This window comes from Chelonia mydas, chromosome 9, assembly GCF_015237465.2.
Source record: "Chelonia mydas isolate rCheMyd1 chromosome 9, rCheMyd1.pri.v2, whole genome shotgun sequence".
Classification (NCBI taxonomy): Eukaryota; Metazoa; Chordata; order Testudines; family Cheloniidae; genus Chelonia; species Chelonia mydas.
In genome coordinates, this window is record NC_057855.1 from 60,174,062 (window position 1) to 60,190,516 (window position 16,455).

Genomic DNA, 16,455 nt, shown 5'->3' on the forward strand with positions numbered 1-16,455 from the left:
TGTACAAGTGCAGATTGCATGGGGTCTTCATACAGATCTTCATCGGCGTGATCAGGCTGCTGTGATAAGCCAATAAAGCCAACAGGGATCTATATTAATTCCCGTCACAAACAGTATCCCCGATGAGGCCATGGCACACCTGGTGGCTGAGCTTTGTAACTTTGTCCTCACCCACAAACATTTCAGATTTGGGGACAATTTATACCTTCCAGTCAACAGCACTGCTGTGGGTACCCACGTTGCCCCATAGTATGCCAACATTTTTATGGCTGACTTAGAACAATGCTTCCTCAGCTCTTCCCCTAGCACCCCTCCTCTACTTGTGCTACACTTATGACATCTTCATCATATGGACCTACGGGAAGAAGAAGAATTCCACCTGGATTTCAACAATTTCCACCCCACCATCAACCTCAGACTGGACCAGTCCACACAAGAGATCCACGTCCTGGACACTACGGTGTGAATAAGTGATGGTCACATAAACACCACCCTATACGGAAAACCTACTGACCGCTATACTTCCTCCAGTTTCCATTCAGGACACATCACATGATCCATTGTCTACAGCCAAGAGCTAAGATACAACTGCATTTGCTCCAATCCCTCAGACAGAGACAAACATCTACAAGTTCTTTATCAAGCATTCTTAAAACTACAATACCCACCTGGAGAAATGAAGAAACAGATTGACAGAGCGAGATGGGTACCAGAAGTCACCTACTACAGGACAGGCCCAACAAGTTAAATAACAGAACACCACCGGCCATCACGTACAGCCCCCAGCTAAAACCTCTCCAGCACATCATCAACGATCTACAACCTATCCTGGAAAACGATCCCTCACTCTCACAGACCTTGGGAGGCAGGCCAGTCCTCCCTTACAGACAGCCACCCAAACCTAAAGCAAATACTCACCAGCAACTAGACACCACACCACAGAAACACTAACCCAGGAACCAATCTCTGTAATAAACCCCATTGCCCACTCTGTCCCCATAGCTACTCTAGTGACACCATCATAGGACCCAACCACATCAGCCACACCATCAGGGGCTCATTCACCTGCACGTCTACTTATGTGATATATGCCATCATGTGCCAGCAATGCCCCTCTGCCATGTACATTCGCCAAACTCGACAGTCTCCACTTAAAAGGATAAATGGACACAAATCAGATCTCAGGAATGGTAACATACAAAAGCCAGTAGGAGAACACTTCAATCCCCCTGGACATACAATAGCAGATTTAAAAGTAGCCATCTTTCAACAAAAAAAAAACTTCAAAAATGACTTCAAAGAGAAATTGCAGAACAAACCTGCAGAACTGCAGTTCATTTGCAAACTTAACACCATTAATTTGGGTTATAATAGGGACTGGGAGTGGCTGGCTCACTTCAAAAGCAATTTTCCCTCTCTTAGTATTGACACCTCCTCATCAGTTATTGGGAGTGGACAACATCCACCCTGACTGAATTGGCCTTTTCATGACTGGTTCTCCACTTGTAAGGTAACTCCCTTCTCTTCATGTGCCAGTATATTTATGCCTGTATCTGTAATTTTCACTCCATGCATCTGAAGAAGTGGGTTTTTTTACCCACGAAAGCTTATGCCCAAATAAATCTGTTAGTCTTTAAGGTGCCACCAGACTCCTCATTGTTTTTGTGGATACAGGCTAACATGGCTATCCCTCTGATACTTGTATTTTATATGTTAATTAAGAATAAGAAGAGAGGAAAACAAAATGTAGGTTTACATTTGGTGCCCCAAAAACCGGAACGTTCCGGAGGTCCTCCTGCTACCGCAAGAAGAATATATATTATTCACCCTGACTTAGAAATTGTGCATTTGTTTGTGTTATGAACCAGATATACATCTCTCTATGTAAATAATCCATCTTGTTCCTAATGTAATGTCTCATATCCTATGATAAGCCTTGAAAGGTGTGATGAAGCGGGACTGTTCTTAATGTTTTCTCTGAATATTGTGGGGGTGCCTCAGTTTCCCCTATGCAGTTCTTAATTATCTAGGTGGTGGGATAAGGGTGTATGATCATTGCAGAGCCCTAGAGGGCAGGTGTGTGCAGGGGTCTGGACACAGAGAATAGCCAACACCCTGTTTCCTGGCAGCTGATGGCCTGGCCCTTCCCCCCTGCAAGGTGAGAGCTAAACGGTTGGAGAACAAAGGAATCAGGTGACATTCTGGCCTGGGAAAGGGACAAAGCCCTGAGGAGGAGGGGCTGGAGAGAGTTTCAGCTGGTGGCTGGGTGGGGACATGGAGTGAAGCGCAGACGTGGTTGGCTGGCTCACTGCCTCCCAAAATGGACCCAGCTGAGGGGTCCTGTTCTCTGCACCTACAAGCTCTGTGTTAGACCATGTTCCTGTCGTCTAATAAACCTTCTGTTTTACTGGCTGGCTGAGAGTCATGTCTGACTGCGAAGTTGGGGTGCAGGACCCTCTGGCTTCCCCAGGAGCCCGCCTGGGTGGACTCGCTGTGGGAAGCGCACGGAGGGGCAAAGGATGCTGAATGCTCCGAGGTCAGACCCAGGAAGGTGGAAGTTGTGTGAGCTGTGTGTCCTGCAGACAGTCTGCTCAGAGAAAGGAGACTTCCCCAGAGTCCTGACTGGCTTCGTAGGGAGCAGTTCCAGAGCATCGCCCAGGAACTCCGTGACAAAAGGTATGAAATGAAAATTATTAGATATAATCAAAGAAGGTGTGGGTCGTGTCCCCTAGATTTAGAAGACTTTAAGGGAGTTTGTTTTCTTGGGAAATGGTGTTGTATTCTAGAAGTTAGATATTGTATTGTATATTGTATTCCTAGAAGGAATGTTAAAAGATATAGGAGGACTTGTGGCACCTTAGAGACTAACCAATTTATTTGAGCATGAGCTTTCGTGAGCTACAGCTCACTTCATCGGATGCATGCTGTGGAAATCGCACAAGACATTTTATACACAGACACCATGAAACAATGCCTCCTCCCACCCCACTCTCCTGCTGGTAATAGCTTATCTAAAGTGATCATCAAGTTGGGCCATTTCCAGCACAAATCCAGGTTTTCTCACCCTCCGCCCTCCCACAAACAAACTCACTCTCTTGCTGGTAATAGCCCATCCAAAGTGACCACTGTCTTCACAATGCATATGATAATCAATGTGGGCCATTTCCTGCAGAAATCCAGGTTCTCTCACCCCCTCACCCCCCTTCAAAAACCACACACACAAACTCACTCTCCTGCTGGTAATAGCCTATCCAAAGTGACCACTCCCCCTACAACCTGCATGAAAATCAAGGTGGGCCATTTCCAGCACAAATCCAGGTTTTCTCACTCCCCCACCCCCATATTCACACAAACTCACTCTCCTGCTGGTAATAGCTCATCCGAAGTGACCACTCCCCCTACAATGTGCATGATAATCAAGGTGGGCCATTTCCAGCACAAATCCAGGTTTTCTCACCCCCTCCCCCCCCAAACACACACACACAAACTCACTCTCCTGCTGGCAATAGCTCATCCAAACTGACCACTCTCCCCACACTGTGCATGGCAATCAAGGTGGGCCACTTCCAGCATAAATCCAAGTTTAACCAGAACGTCTGGGGGGGGGAGGAAAAAACAAGGGGAAATAGGCTACCTTGCATAATGACTTAGCCACTCCCAGTCTCTATTTAAGCCTAAATTAATAGTATCCAATTTGCAAATGAATTCCAATTCAGCAGTTTCTCGCTGGACTCTGGATTTGAAGTTTTTTTGTTGTAAGATAGCGACCTTCATGTCTCTGATTGCGTGACCAGAGAGATTGAAGTGTTCTCCGACTGGTTTATGAATGTTATAATTCTTGACATCTGATTTGTGTCCATTTATTCTTTTACGTAGAGACTGTCCAGTTTGACCAATGTACATGGCAGAGGGGCATTGCTGGCACATGATGGCATATATCACATTGGTGGATGTGCAGGTGAACGAGCCTCTGATAGTGTGGCTGATGTTATTAGGCCCTGTGATGGTGTCCCCTGAATAGATATGTGGGCACAGTTGGCAACGGGCTTTGTTGCAAGGATAGGTTCCTGGGTTAGTGGTTCTGTTGTGTGGTATGTGGTTGTTGGTGAGTATTCGCTTCAGGTTGGGGGGTTGTCTGTAGGCAAGGACTGGCCTGTCTCCCAAGATTTGTGAGAGTGTTGGGTCATCCTTCAGGATAGGTTGTAGATCCTTAATAATGCGTTGGAGGGGTTTTAGTTGGGGGCTGAAGGTGACAGCTAGTGGCGTTCTGTTATTTTCTTTGTTAGGCCTGTCCTGTAGTAGGTGACTTCTGGGAACTCTTCTGGCTCTATCAATCTGTTTCTTCACTTCCGCAGGTGGGTATTGTAGTTGTAAGAATGCTTGATAGAGATCTTGTAGGTGTTTGTCTCTGTCTGAGGGATTGGAGCAAATGCGGTTGTATCGCAGAGCTTGGCTGTAGACGATGGATCGTGTGGTGTGGTCAGGGTGAAAGCTGGAGGCATGTAGGTAGGAATAGCGGTCAGTAGGTTTCCGGTATAGGGTGGTGTTTATGTGACCATCGTTTATTAGCACTGTAGTGTCCAGGAAGTGGATCTCTTGTGTGGACTGGACCAGGCTGAGGTTGATGGTGGGATGGAAATTGTTGAAATCATGGTGGAATTCCTCAAGGGCTTTTTTTCCATGGGTCCAGATGATGAAGATGGAAAAAAAGCCCTTGAGGAATTCCACCATGATTTCAACAATTTCCATCCCACCATCAACCTCAGCCTGGTCCAGTCCACACAAGAGATCCACTTCCTGGACACTACAGTGCTAATAAACGATGGTCACATAAACACCACCCTATACCGGAAACCTACTGACCGCTATTCCTACCTACATGCCTCCAGCTTTCACCCTGACCACACCACACGATCCATCGTCTACAGCCAAGCTCTGCGATACAACCGCATTTGCTCCAATCCCTCAGACAGAGACAAACACCTACAAGATCTCTATCAAGCATTCTTACAACTACAATACCCACCTGCGGAAGTGAAGAAACAGATTGATAGAGCCAGAAGAGTTCCCAGAAGTCACCTACTACAGGACAGGCCTAACAAAGAAAATAACAGAACGCCACTAGCTGTCACCTTCAGCCCCCAACTAAAACCCCTCCAACGCATTATTAAGGATCTACAACCTATCCTGAAGGATGACCCAACACTCTCACAAATCTTGGGAGACAGGCCAGTCCTTGCCTACAGACAACCCCCCAACCTGAAGCGAATACTCACCAACAACCACATACCACACAACAGAACCACTAACCCAGGAACCTATCCTTGCAACAAAGCCCGTTGCCAACTGTGCCCACATATCTATTCAGGGGACACCATCACAGGGCCTAATAACATCAGCCACACTATCAGAGGCTCGTTCACCTGCACATCCACCAATGTGATATATGCCATCATGTGCCAGCAATGCCCCTCTGCCATGTACATTGGTCAAACTGGACAGTCTCTACATAAAAGAATAAATGGACACAAATCAGATGTCAAGAATTATAACATTCATAAACCAGTCGGAGAACACTTCAATCTCTCTGGTCACGCAATCAGAGACATGAAGGTCGCTATCTTACAACAAAAAAACTTCAAATCCAGAGTCCAGCGAGAAACTGCTGAATTGGAATTCATTTGCAAATTGGATACTATTAATTTAGGCTTAAATAGAGACTGGGAGTGGCTAAGTCATTATGCAAGGTAGCCTATTTCCCCTTGTTTTTTCCTCCCCCCCCCCCCCCCCCCCAGACGTTCTGGTTAAACTTGGATTTATGCTGGAAGTGGCCCACCTTGATTGCCATGCACAGTGTGGGGAGAGTGGTCAGTTTGGATGAGCTATTGCCAGCAGGAGAGTGAGTTTGTGTGTGTGTGTTTGGGGGGGGGGTGAGAAAACCTGGATTTGTGCTGGAAGTGGCCCACCTTGATTATCATGCACATTGTAGGGGGAGTGGTTACTTCGGATGAGCTATTACCAGCAGGAGAGTGAGTTTGTGTGAGTATGGGGGTGAGGGGGTGAGAGAACCTGGATTTCTGCAGGAAATGGCCCACATTGATTATCATATGCATTGTGAAGACAGTGGTCACTTTGGATGGGCTATTACCAGCAAGAGAGTGAGTTTGTTTGTGGGAGGGCGGAGGGTGAGAAAACCTGGATTTGTGCTGGAAATGGCCCAACTTGATGATCACTTTAGATAAGCTATTACCAGCAGGAGAGTGGGGTGGGAGGAGGCATTGTTTCATGGTGTCTGTGTATAAAATGTCTTGTGCGATTTCCACAGCATGCATCCGATGAAGTGAGCTGTAGCTCACGAAAGCTCATGCTCAAATAAATTGGTTAGTCTCTAAGGTGCCACAAGTCCTCCTTTTCTTTTTGCGAATACAGACTAACACGGCTGTTACTCTGAAACCTGTTAAAAGATATAATCATCTAACTACGGGATTGTGATGGAGTGGGAATTTTCTGCAATATTTTATATGAATACTGTGTGTGCCTCATTTTCTCCCATATGCTGTGTTGTTAATTTGGTGGTTGGGAAAGCTGTTTATTCTCAGGCAGGCTCTGACACAGGTGCGAATGGCATCTCGCTGTCTCGGTCTGGCCCCAATGTAAATGGAGAATCCATTCAGACAATGGCAAATCCAATCACTGGGACTTTGGTACTTAACAACCAAGGACCATGGATGGCCCACCCCTCCCCAGGAAGCCAGCTGTGTTGGATCAGCTGGATAGGGTGACCAGACAACAAATGTGAAACATTGGGACAGGGGGTGAGGGGTAATAGGAGCCAATATAAGGAAAAGACCCAAAAATTGGGACTGTCCCTATAAAATCGGGACATCTGGTCACCCTACAGCTGGACAACATGGGCCTGAGGAGGGGCCAGGTGGGACTGGCCCCTGGACCTTGAACAAAGAGGACACAGAGGGACAGAGCAGGAGCCAAGGGGGGCACAGTGCTTGGCTAAGGCTCTGGACTAACCAGAATGGACCATGCTGTAACTTTCTTTTCTCCCTGCTAAGCAAGGACTTTCTATGCCGTGCTAATAAACCCAACTGTCTTTACAATGCTGGCTAAGAGTTGCTGTGAATGCTGAAGTAGGAGGAGCTTCCCCCTAGGGGCGTACATGTCTCTTTCAGGTCTTCATCCCAGTAGGACTCACTGAACAGAGCTCACGGCGGGAAGCAGGGGTGCTGAAGGTTCCGAGGTTCAGTCCAAGGAGGCAGTGAAGCCGAGTGGCTTACCCTGGAGGAAGAGCAAGACCCCTAGGGGGTCTGGCACACCAAAGGGGTTCTCCCAGAGACTGTTCCAAGGCTGGGGTACAAGCACTAGTCCTGTGGCTCTGTGACTGGTATGAGTTTGGAATAATAAATGAAATTACTTTAAAAGGGAATCCCAAATTAATAGAGCAAATTATTAAATACAGTCCATTAAACAAATTAAACCCTCCGACTAAACGAAGCACTGAAGAAATTTCTTACACACTGACGTCATCTACTGGATATTGATGGAAGCAGCAGAAACACAGAGTTGGCTGAAAGCAATTTGGCAAATGGCCACAAGAAATCAGAGGGTTAATCCCTCCAACAAGCCCTGAAATATATAAACCTGAAGTCACCATGTGGGACCCCAGAGTTGACTCAACCCATAAAGAAGCTGCAGAATTCTCAGTGCACAGGTGCCTGGAGCAGCCCTGTAGAAAGGGCTTTCCTCCATTCCAGGGTTAAGAGGATAAGATTTCATCTCAAAGATCGTATTTCCCCTTCTGTTCTTTAACATCAACAAATGAACGTTCTCTTGAATAAGTCGACACTCTCTACTGAGTCCTTTCGGGGCTACCCCAGTGGTACAGAGGGAATCACTACCACCTATTTATAGTGCAAGGGAGCCTTGTCTGTGCCCACTGGGGGAACTTGCCCAAAACTACTGGTTGCTGGCACCACAAGTGCCCCACTCCAGGCTCTGCAAGCCGCACTCCTTCCCTCTGCAGGCTGCCAATTTGCACACCCCAGTCCTGAGTGAGTCCTTGGGGCAGAGCAGAGAGAACCTGTGGCTAAATCTATGGAGATAGTTACCCCCAGAGTTCTGCTCTGAATTGAGCACAGGTCCCTCCCAGCTGCCTGTACACCCCACTTCGTTACACACAAGCGCCTGGTCTCATGACTTCTAGGCACCCACAATGCACACAGATTACTGCTTCCATGGAGTCCCCTCCTTCACCGCCCCCCAACTCACTAGCTTCCCTTCAGCACTCTCCTCAACACATAGCACTGAGTTGTGTCTATAGTAAAACCAAATCCCTGTTCATTTGACAAAGCTTGCAGTAAAGATTCAAAGAGAAGCCAGTAAAAGGATTCAACACATGGCTACTGATAAAAGAAAAATATAAAATGCAATCTAAAGCCTGCACCTATTAACAAGGCCCTTTCCCGTCTAATAAGGTGTTTCTTACCCAATGGCCAGTCCATACAGCACTTTTCCAGCCAAGAAAGCTGGGATCCACTTTTCATGAGACACTCCCACTGGCAGAGCATTGCCTCTGTAATGGACACCATCTTGTCCCCTCCTTTCTCCTATTATATTGTTCCAGACCTTTTGTCTATTTGCATAACTAGGGTATTTTGTTAACTTCTGCTTGTCCCTGATGGTCTCCTTATTCAAGCTCTTTTTTTGAACTCTTTTGTAATTTGTAGAGGACCAAGCCTGCTGTGACAGTGACATGCCCAAGCAGGTATATTACACCTGTGTCTGATGATCTTCTTAATATTTCACTGAAGGGGGCCGTTTGTGGTCTGTACCAAAAGCTAAGATCTAGCTAATTGTCCTGGTTGTTGCAAGATGTTTGTGCAGAAAACAAATGTAGAGCCATGTAACGTGTAGGATATCATGTTCCAAAACTGTTGGAAGTGAATCTTGTCACCTGAGGCAGTGGAGTCTCAGGGCACGTGTACACAAAAAACTTAAGTCTACCTATGTTAGGACGATTTACAGCTATTGCAGTAATTACGGCGGTGGTTCATGTCCAGACTGCCCTTCTGTCGGTGGTTGGGCTTCCACAAACTTAAGAGCAGCAGTGTGGGTGGCTGAGAGCATGGGCACCAGAATGGGGGGAACTTTTTGAAAGTGGACAGGCCTGACCCATCCACTTTTCTCCAGGGGCCATGCCCTCTGCCCCTCCTCTTCCCCTGAGGCCTGGGCCTCCAGCCAGGCTGGCAGCTGGAGGCTCTGGAGCCCAGCCGTGGAGCCTGGGCAGTTGTGGGAAGCTGCGGACCCTCCACCTCCCCGGCGGGGGGAGGGGCCAAGAGCAGCCCCTGGCTCATATCCCGCCATTCAGGCAGATGGAGGGTCCACGGCTCCCCATAGCTTCCCAGGCTCCCTGTCCTGGATCCAGCTGCTGGCCGGGCTGTGGGGTATTGACATAATGCTAGTGTAGACCAGGGCTCAGAGATGACTCCATCAACACTGAAAACAATCAACATCCATGGAGCAGCCAGCCCTGTGTTTACTGTCTGAACCAGGTGCAGGTATGAACATTTACAAAGACAAAGGATCCCAAGAAAAGTCTCTGATTAGGGGAACCCCTGGGCTAAGAGACAATAGTCTGTAACTAGATGAAGGAAGAAGAAAGGGTACAAGATGTTATCCATTACAGAGGAAAGACTCTGCCAGCTGGAATGTCTCATGAAAAGTGGATCCCAGCTCTCTGGACCGGACAAGAGCTGTAGGAACTGACCATCGGGTGAAAAATACTTGATTAGACAGGCAAGTAACTTGTTAATAAGTATAGGCTACATATTGCATTTCGTTTTCTTTTACCTGTAACCTTGCGTTTCAAATCCTTATACTGGCTTTTATTTTTAACCTTTATCTCAAGCTCTGTTAAATGCATTTCAGTTTGATTTGGACATGTTTAAGTGCCTTGTGCTAGTATGGGTGTTGAACTGAGATGAAACCCATAAGCTGGGGTGCACTGCTTCTATGGGGGACAGTGGATCAGTGTACTCTCCCGGCATCCAGAAACAAGGAGCTGGGCACTCAAGCGTAAAACAAAGTGGGGTTTGTAAATTGCTAACCTGCAGAGAGGAAGAGTGGGGCTAGCAGAGCCCAGAGCAGAGTTGGGATTTCCCCTGGTGGACACAGACAAGGTTCTCTTGTGCTGTAAGCAGTTGGTAGTAAATCACCCTGGACACCTCGGATAACCCCAAAAAGTGTCACACCCACACCTGGCCTAGACTGTAAACCCTTGTCTGGGCTGGGTCAGATGTCAATTGTTCTCACTCTCAGTTAGCTCTGAGAAACACCCACCCCCGGTAACCAATTTCATCTCTAGCATCTTCGGAACACAATATTCTATGTATCACAGAACTCTTAAAGTATGTTCCATGCATAGATCCCACAATATCCATGACAACCAGCGAGTTCTTAGCTTTCCGCAGACACCAGGCATGGCCCCTTTAGTGAAGTATTGTGAAGACCGCGATCACAGGGTAAACATGCCCATCTGGGCATGTCTAGGCAAGTCCTTGGGTATAGATTGCAACTGTGTACCCTGACCTACTGCCAATACAGTGTGCTCAGTTCACACCCTCCTTTATAAGTTTAAACAAATTGGCTTAAGAGAGACCTGAACCATAACTTTAAGCAATTGCTTTTGGTATACTAAACTACTCCATTTTGAACCAATCTTTTCTAATATTTGAATATGGGCTATAACACTAATCTCATTGGCAAATCTAGTTTGTTAGACTTCAGCTGTAAATTTAACTGGGAACTCTGCAAATCTGTATAATTAACCCCCTTTCATGCTTACAGCCGGCTCTACCCTTGTACGCGCTTGGTGGAGGGCATGAGGACACTCAGGGCATATGTGTGGCCACAGTGGACACTGCTGGGAAAAAAGACCCTGGACTCAGGAGCCTAGTGGAATGTGCATATGGACAACACATGCTGAAGAACTCCAGTCACTGTCCAGGTAAGGAACTTTCCTTTCTGAAAACCAAGAAATACAGAGTTAAGGTAAATGCCCATATAACCTTAACTTTTCCCCCTGGAGCTGGCAATACTGACTGGGAATTATCTGCCTGCACTCCAGCTGCATTCACAGTGTTACGTGTAGCTGTACTGAATGTGGGAGGGATTAGTTTGGAGCATTTTGTCAGAGCTGTGATTATGATCTGAGGTGATCTTTGCGGGGCTGTGCCCATCGGGGGGGAGGAGGGGTGACAGAAGGAAAGAGGTGCACATGTACCTTGAGAGATCCAGGATGCCTCATGTCAGCGCTGAGTTGTGTAGGCTGTGTCAGTAGCAGGGCACTGGGGATGGTACCCAGTTAGGTGGGAGATGAGTGTGGACTGTGGGTTTAATGATAGGTTAATGAATGTACAGTGTTTGGCATCATGTGCATAAGGGTGAAGGGGTGGTAAAAGGGGGTGAAGAGGTTGTAAAATTTAGCAGATGTGGTGTTTTTTCTGTGGAGGGTGCTAAGAGTTTGAGAGCAAGGCAGGAGTAGATTGCTCCTGTTTAGTACAATACAAAGGCAGAGTGTGAGAATGTGTGATGGGTATATTGAGGCATCACCCAAAGGGGGCAGAGTTACGGTTGTGTGGGCATGTACCTTAAGTCTATTTTTCCTGGTGTTCATAAGTCTGAGATTTACTGAACTTGAATTCTGGAAGGGCACGAGATACAACCAGACAGACAGCTGTCACTCCGGTTAATGAATTTTTTTCCATTGAATTTCCTAGTTTTTTTTTTAATGAAAGAGGAATGTTGTTTGTAGGAGTTAGCATTTAGGCAGTTGTAATTATCAGGTAGGCTTGCAGTTCAGGCATTACTATGGCTATGTGTGAGGATCCCTGGGGGCTGGAATCTGGGTCTGCTGGTCCCTGATAGCCTGCTGCATCCATGACACCACCCAATACCTCTGGCACCACAGTGATCTGCAGGCTGTGAGCCTTATGTGGCCAAGCACCATAGGATGTGCCACTTACAGAGGACCTGATTGGTGGTGCTCCCAGGATCCCTAATTGGTCCAGGTGTACTATTTAAGCCTAGCAGGGACACCAGGAAGCTGTCTGTGCAACCAGGTAGATTCCCAACTATGACAATAAAGGATCCTTACCTATAACCAAGGCTCTTTGAGATCGATGCTGAGTATGCACGCTCATGGGATGCTCTGAATGGTAGAATTCTGATTAGCAGTAGCCACTGGAGCACTCACCCAGCTCCCTGGCCCCTCGCTTCAGTGAATGTTAAACATTCCCCAGTGAGGGTATAAAAGGGGCGTGGAGCTCCAGCTTTCTAAGGTCCTTTCCCAGTGAGGAGGATGCTGAGGTTATGGGGAGAGGCAGACTGGGAGTCTAACTATGCAGAGTCCATCCCGAAGAGCCTCGGTTACAGATAAATAACCTTCATTTCTCCTTTGAGTGTCCTCTGCACACGCCCACTCATGGGATAGATTAATAAGGAGCATTCTGGCCCAGGATGGTGGGACCACAGAGTCCTATTAAACAAGGACTGCCTTGTCAAATTTTGCATCAGATCTAGCTTCCAAATCTAAGGAGTAATGTTTAGAAAGGTGTGAACAGAACTCCATGGTGCTATTCTACATGTCTCTACCAGAAGAATGTGTCTATAGAAAGCCATAAAGACTGCCTTTAATCTCGTCGAATGCATTCTCATCCCTTGAGGAATGGGTACCGTACCTCCTTTGATTTATAAGCTTCATAAACAGATAATCTAACCCATTGAGAAAATGTTACAAAAATAGCTTTCCCCTTGTCCTTCATTCCATAAGCTATAAACAATTCTGGGGACTGCCTAAATTGTTTAGTCCTGTCTAAATAAAAGGATAGAGTTCTTCTCATATCTAGCATGTGTAATTTAGTCTCCCTAACATGAGTACGAGGTTTGGGGAAAAAAAACCAATAAAATTATAGACTGATTTATATGAAAATTGGAAACCACTTTTCCAATTGGAAACCACTTTCGGTAAAAACTTAGGGTGAGTAAGGGACCAGGGCATAGGCAGTCTAGCCTAGTGGGATGGCACGAGGCAGTAGTAAGTAAGCAGGGATTGGAGTAATTACCAGAACTGGGCTTGATAAGCAAGAGTCAGGGTCAGAGTCAGGCTGGGTCAGAGACCAGAGATAGCACCAGGCTGGAACCAAACACTGGAGATCAGAAAGCAAGGTGTGGTCTGGAGTCGTAGCAGGCCAGAAATCTGTGTGGTTGCCCAGACAATTTCCTGGGGAACGCTCCAGGGTTAAATAGTGGACAAGGTCAATCAGAGGACTGCAAGGTGCTGTCACTCTGGACCTTTCGGATGGTATTTCCTGTAGTGCCTAATCTCCCCAGTGCTCATTGGAAGTGCCTCTGCATGCCGCCATAATGGTGATGTGGGAACATCTGCTGTGCTGGCCCCTCTGCAGAGCTGGGTTCTGGTCCCATAGATCCTTAAAACCCATATGTCTTTATGAAAAACAGTGAATGGTGAATAGCCATTCATGTCTGTAATTCACTTATACCCCTTGCAGACATGATCACTATCAAAAATACTCTTTTGAGAGACAGATGGAATAAAGAACAGCCCCCCAAAGGTACAAAAGGAGGATTCATTAAATGGGACAGAACTAATTCAGATCCCAAGAGGGCAAAGAGTTTCTTATGGGGTGGGGGAGTATGAGTTATTAAAGCTTTTAAAAAATGTCTTAACTGTATCATTAGTAAAAATTGATTTACTCTCCACAGGTACATGGCATGCTGATATGGCTGAGAGAATAACCTTAACTGAAGATAAAGAAAGACATGCATTCTCAAGATACAACAAATACTCTACAATTAAGTGGTGCTGTAAATGGATCTTGATCACACGTAGAAATCCACAGCAAAACCCTTTTCCATTTATGAGTATAGCATTTATTTGTGGACTCTTTTCCAGAATGTAACAGTACATTCTGCACCTTTAATGAACAACTTTTCTCTAGCCCTCCCACAGTTCTATTCCCCACACAGTTAAATGAAGGGACTGAGGATCTGGACAATAGACCATCCCAGTCTGTTGTGACAAGTGCGGTAGCAGTGGCGGAGGCTCCATTAATCCTTCTGGCAGATGAATCAAGTCCAGATACCATAGTTTTCTCAGACATGCTGGCACTATTAAAAGCACTCTGGCCTTATCCTGTTGTTTGTTTATCACTCTCTGTATGAGGGGAAATGGTTACATTAAGCCCTGACACAAGTGTATCAGAAACGCATCCAATGTTGATTCCTTCTCTCTGCCTGCTCTGGAGCAAAATTGTTGACGTTTCCTGTTGCTGCTGGAGGCAAACAGATATATTATCAGATTCCCCCATAAACTGGAGAGGTGTGTTATTACTTCTTCCTTCACAGACCATTTGTGCATTTGACATGTTAATCTGCAAGCATGTTTTGTTCCCCCATGTGACAGGGTATAAAACCCTTCATTGGACAGCAGAGGATTAAAGAGCAACTCTGGGCACAGGAGGCTCCACTCCTCCGCCCTCGCCAAGCATGCTCCAACTGGAGGTGGGGTTGAAAAGGAAGCCAACCAGCCACTGGCTCCGTTGGGCCAGACAGGGTAGGGAGAAGGACCTGGTCTGGGAGCTCTGGACCAGGACGTAGCCAGTCCCAGGCTAGGAGAAGGAATGTTGTTGAGCAGCAGCTCCTATGGGTTGGAGACAGGTAGGCAGCGTGCGAACTGGTGCTTATGTGAACACCTTGCAGCCCCCAGTGCAGGAAAAGGGGAGGTAGGAAGTAACCCAGAGAGGCTGATTTGAGGCCCCTCAGGGTGCGAGGCACCAGACAAGTCTCACAGGGCCCTGGGTCGGAACCTAGTGGAGCAGGAGAGTCCAGGTTCCCCTACCTCCCCTTTGGCTGCAACCACTGGACGGAGCAACTGCCAGAGACTGTGACCACTACAGAGCGGACCACAAACCCATTCACATACCCCTACACCAATTTATCCTGGGTGAATGTCATGCTCTGTACACCATTTCCAAAGCCTCTTTGCCTCTAGGCATAATTTTATAGAATAAGTTCCCCCTCCCTTGTTCAGATAACATAGCACCATTGCATTGTCTGTTACTACCTGAAGTACTCTGTATTTGACTTGAGATAGGAAGGACTTTAGAGCTAGTCTTGTGGCTCTCAGTTCTACAATACTGATACGTACTTTCTTTTTTTTTTGGGTGACCAATGAGCCCTGACTAACATTGTTTTTCAGATGAGCTCCTCAACCTAGTGTAGGTGCATCTGAGGTTTGTATCAGAGGGGTAGCCGTGTTAGTCTGTATCCACAAAAACATTGAGGAGTCCGGTGGCACCTTAAAAGACTAACATGTACCAGTATATTTATGCCTGTGGTCTATAATTTTCACTCCATGTATCTGAAGAAGTGGGGGTTTTTACCCACAAAAGCTTATGCCCAAATAAATCTGTTAGTCCTTAAGGTGCCACCAGACTCCTTGTTGTTTTTCTGAGGTTTGTGTTACTGATGCTGGAGAAAAATTGAAAAGTGTACATTTCATTGCATTTTTGAGTATCTGTCCCCCCCCCCCATGAGTGACATTAACACCTGCTGTAGAATTACTATTTTGTGATGCATGCTACGCAAACCTGGTCTGTAATTTGTTCCTAACCAGTGCTGAAGATGAGCATATGGCGGCACTGCTGTGTTTGACAGACCCAGCAACTGAAGAAAATGGGGAACTGACTGCTATAGAAACTGGAGGATATATATATTTTTATATACCTCGCCTCTGGGAGAAAAGCTCTTTCCGAAGTAGAATCTACTATGGCCCCAAAAAGCGGCTCCTCTGAGTAGGGTTTAAACACAATTTTTTCCATTTTATTTCTAATCCCAGACTGGCAAAGAGAGAACATATTTGATTTACATATATTAAAATGTCTTCCCTGGATGATGCTTTTATTACCCAGTCATCTAGGAATGGGTACGCATACATCCCCTGCCTTTTTAGGTACACTGCCACTACCATCAGGCATTCTGTAAACACCTGAGGAGCTATGGATAAACAAAAAAGGAGGACCTTGTACTGAAAATGAACCTCTCATACCATGAAAAGCAGGTATTTCAGATGACACTGTTTTACGGAAACATTCATCTTTTAAATCCAGATCAACAACCCCATCCTCAAGATAAAGTGAAAGAATTACAGAAGTTATCTCTAATATGCAGAAACAAAATTTCTGTATATAAGTATTTCATTTCCTTAAATCCAAAATAGGGCAAAAGCCCCCTACTTTTTTAAATTAGAAAACACCAGTAAAAACCCTCCCTCTGTGATCTTGCAGAACTGTCTCTATTGCTCCTAACTGCAGCAGAGATTGAACCCAGTTCTTTAACAAAATGAGATGACTTTGATCTCTGCCC

At 46.2% G+C, this 16,455-nt stretch overlaps 1 long non-coding RNA gene across 2 annotated transcripts; it reads left to right on the top strand.

Annotated features, from left to right (window-relative positions):
- The first annotated feature begins 2,539 nt into the window (after positions 1-2,539).
- On the top strand, positions 2,540-14,928 carry LOC122461720. 2 transcript variants are annotated; one of them, XR_006283839.1, is made up of 3 exons: positions 2,540-2,676; positions 10,858-11,017; positions 13,795-14,928. It is a non-coding gene; the product is annotated as an uncharacterized LOC122461720 (long non-coding RNA). The 2 variants fall into 2 exon arrangements; XR_006283840.1 differs by lacking the exon at positions 2,540-2,676 and adding an exon at positions 10,618-10,699.
- The last annotated feature ends 1,527 nt before the right edge of the window (positions 14,929-16,455 follow it).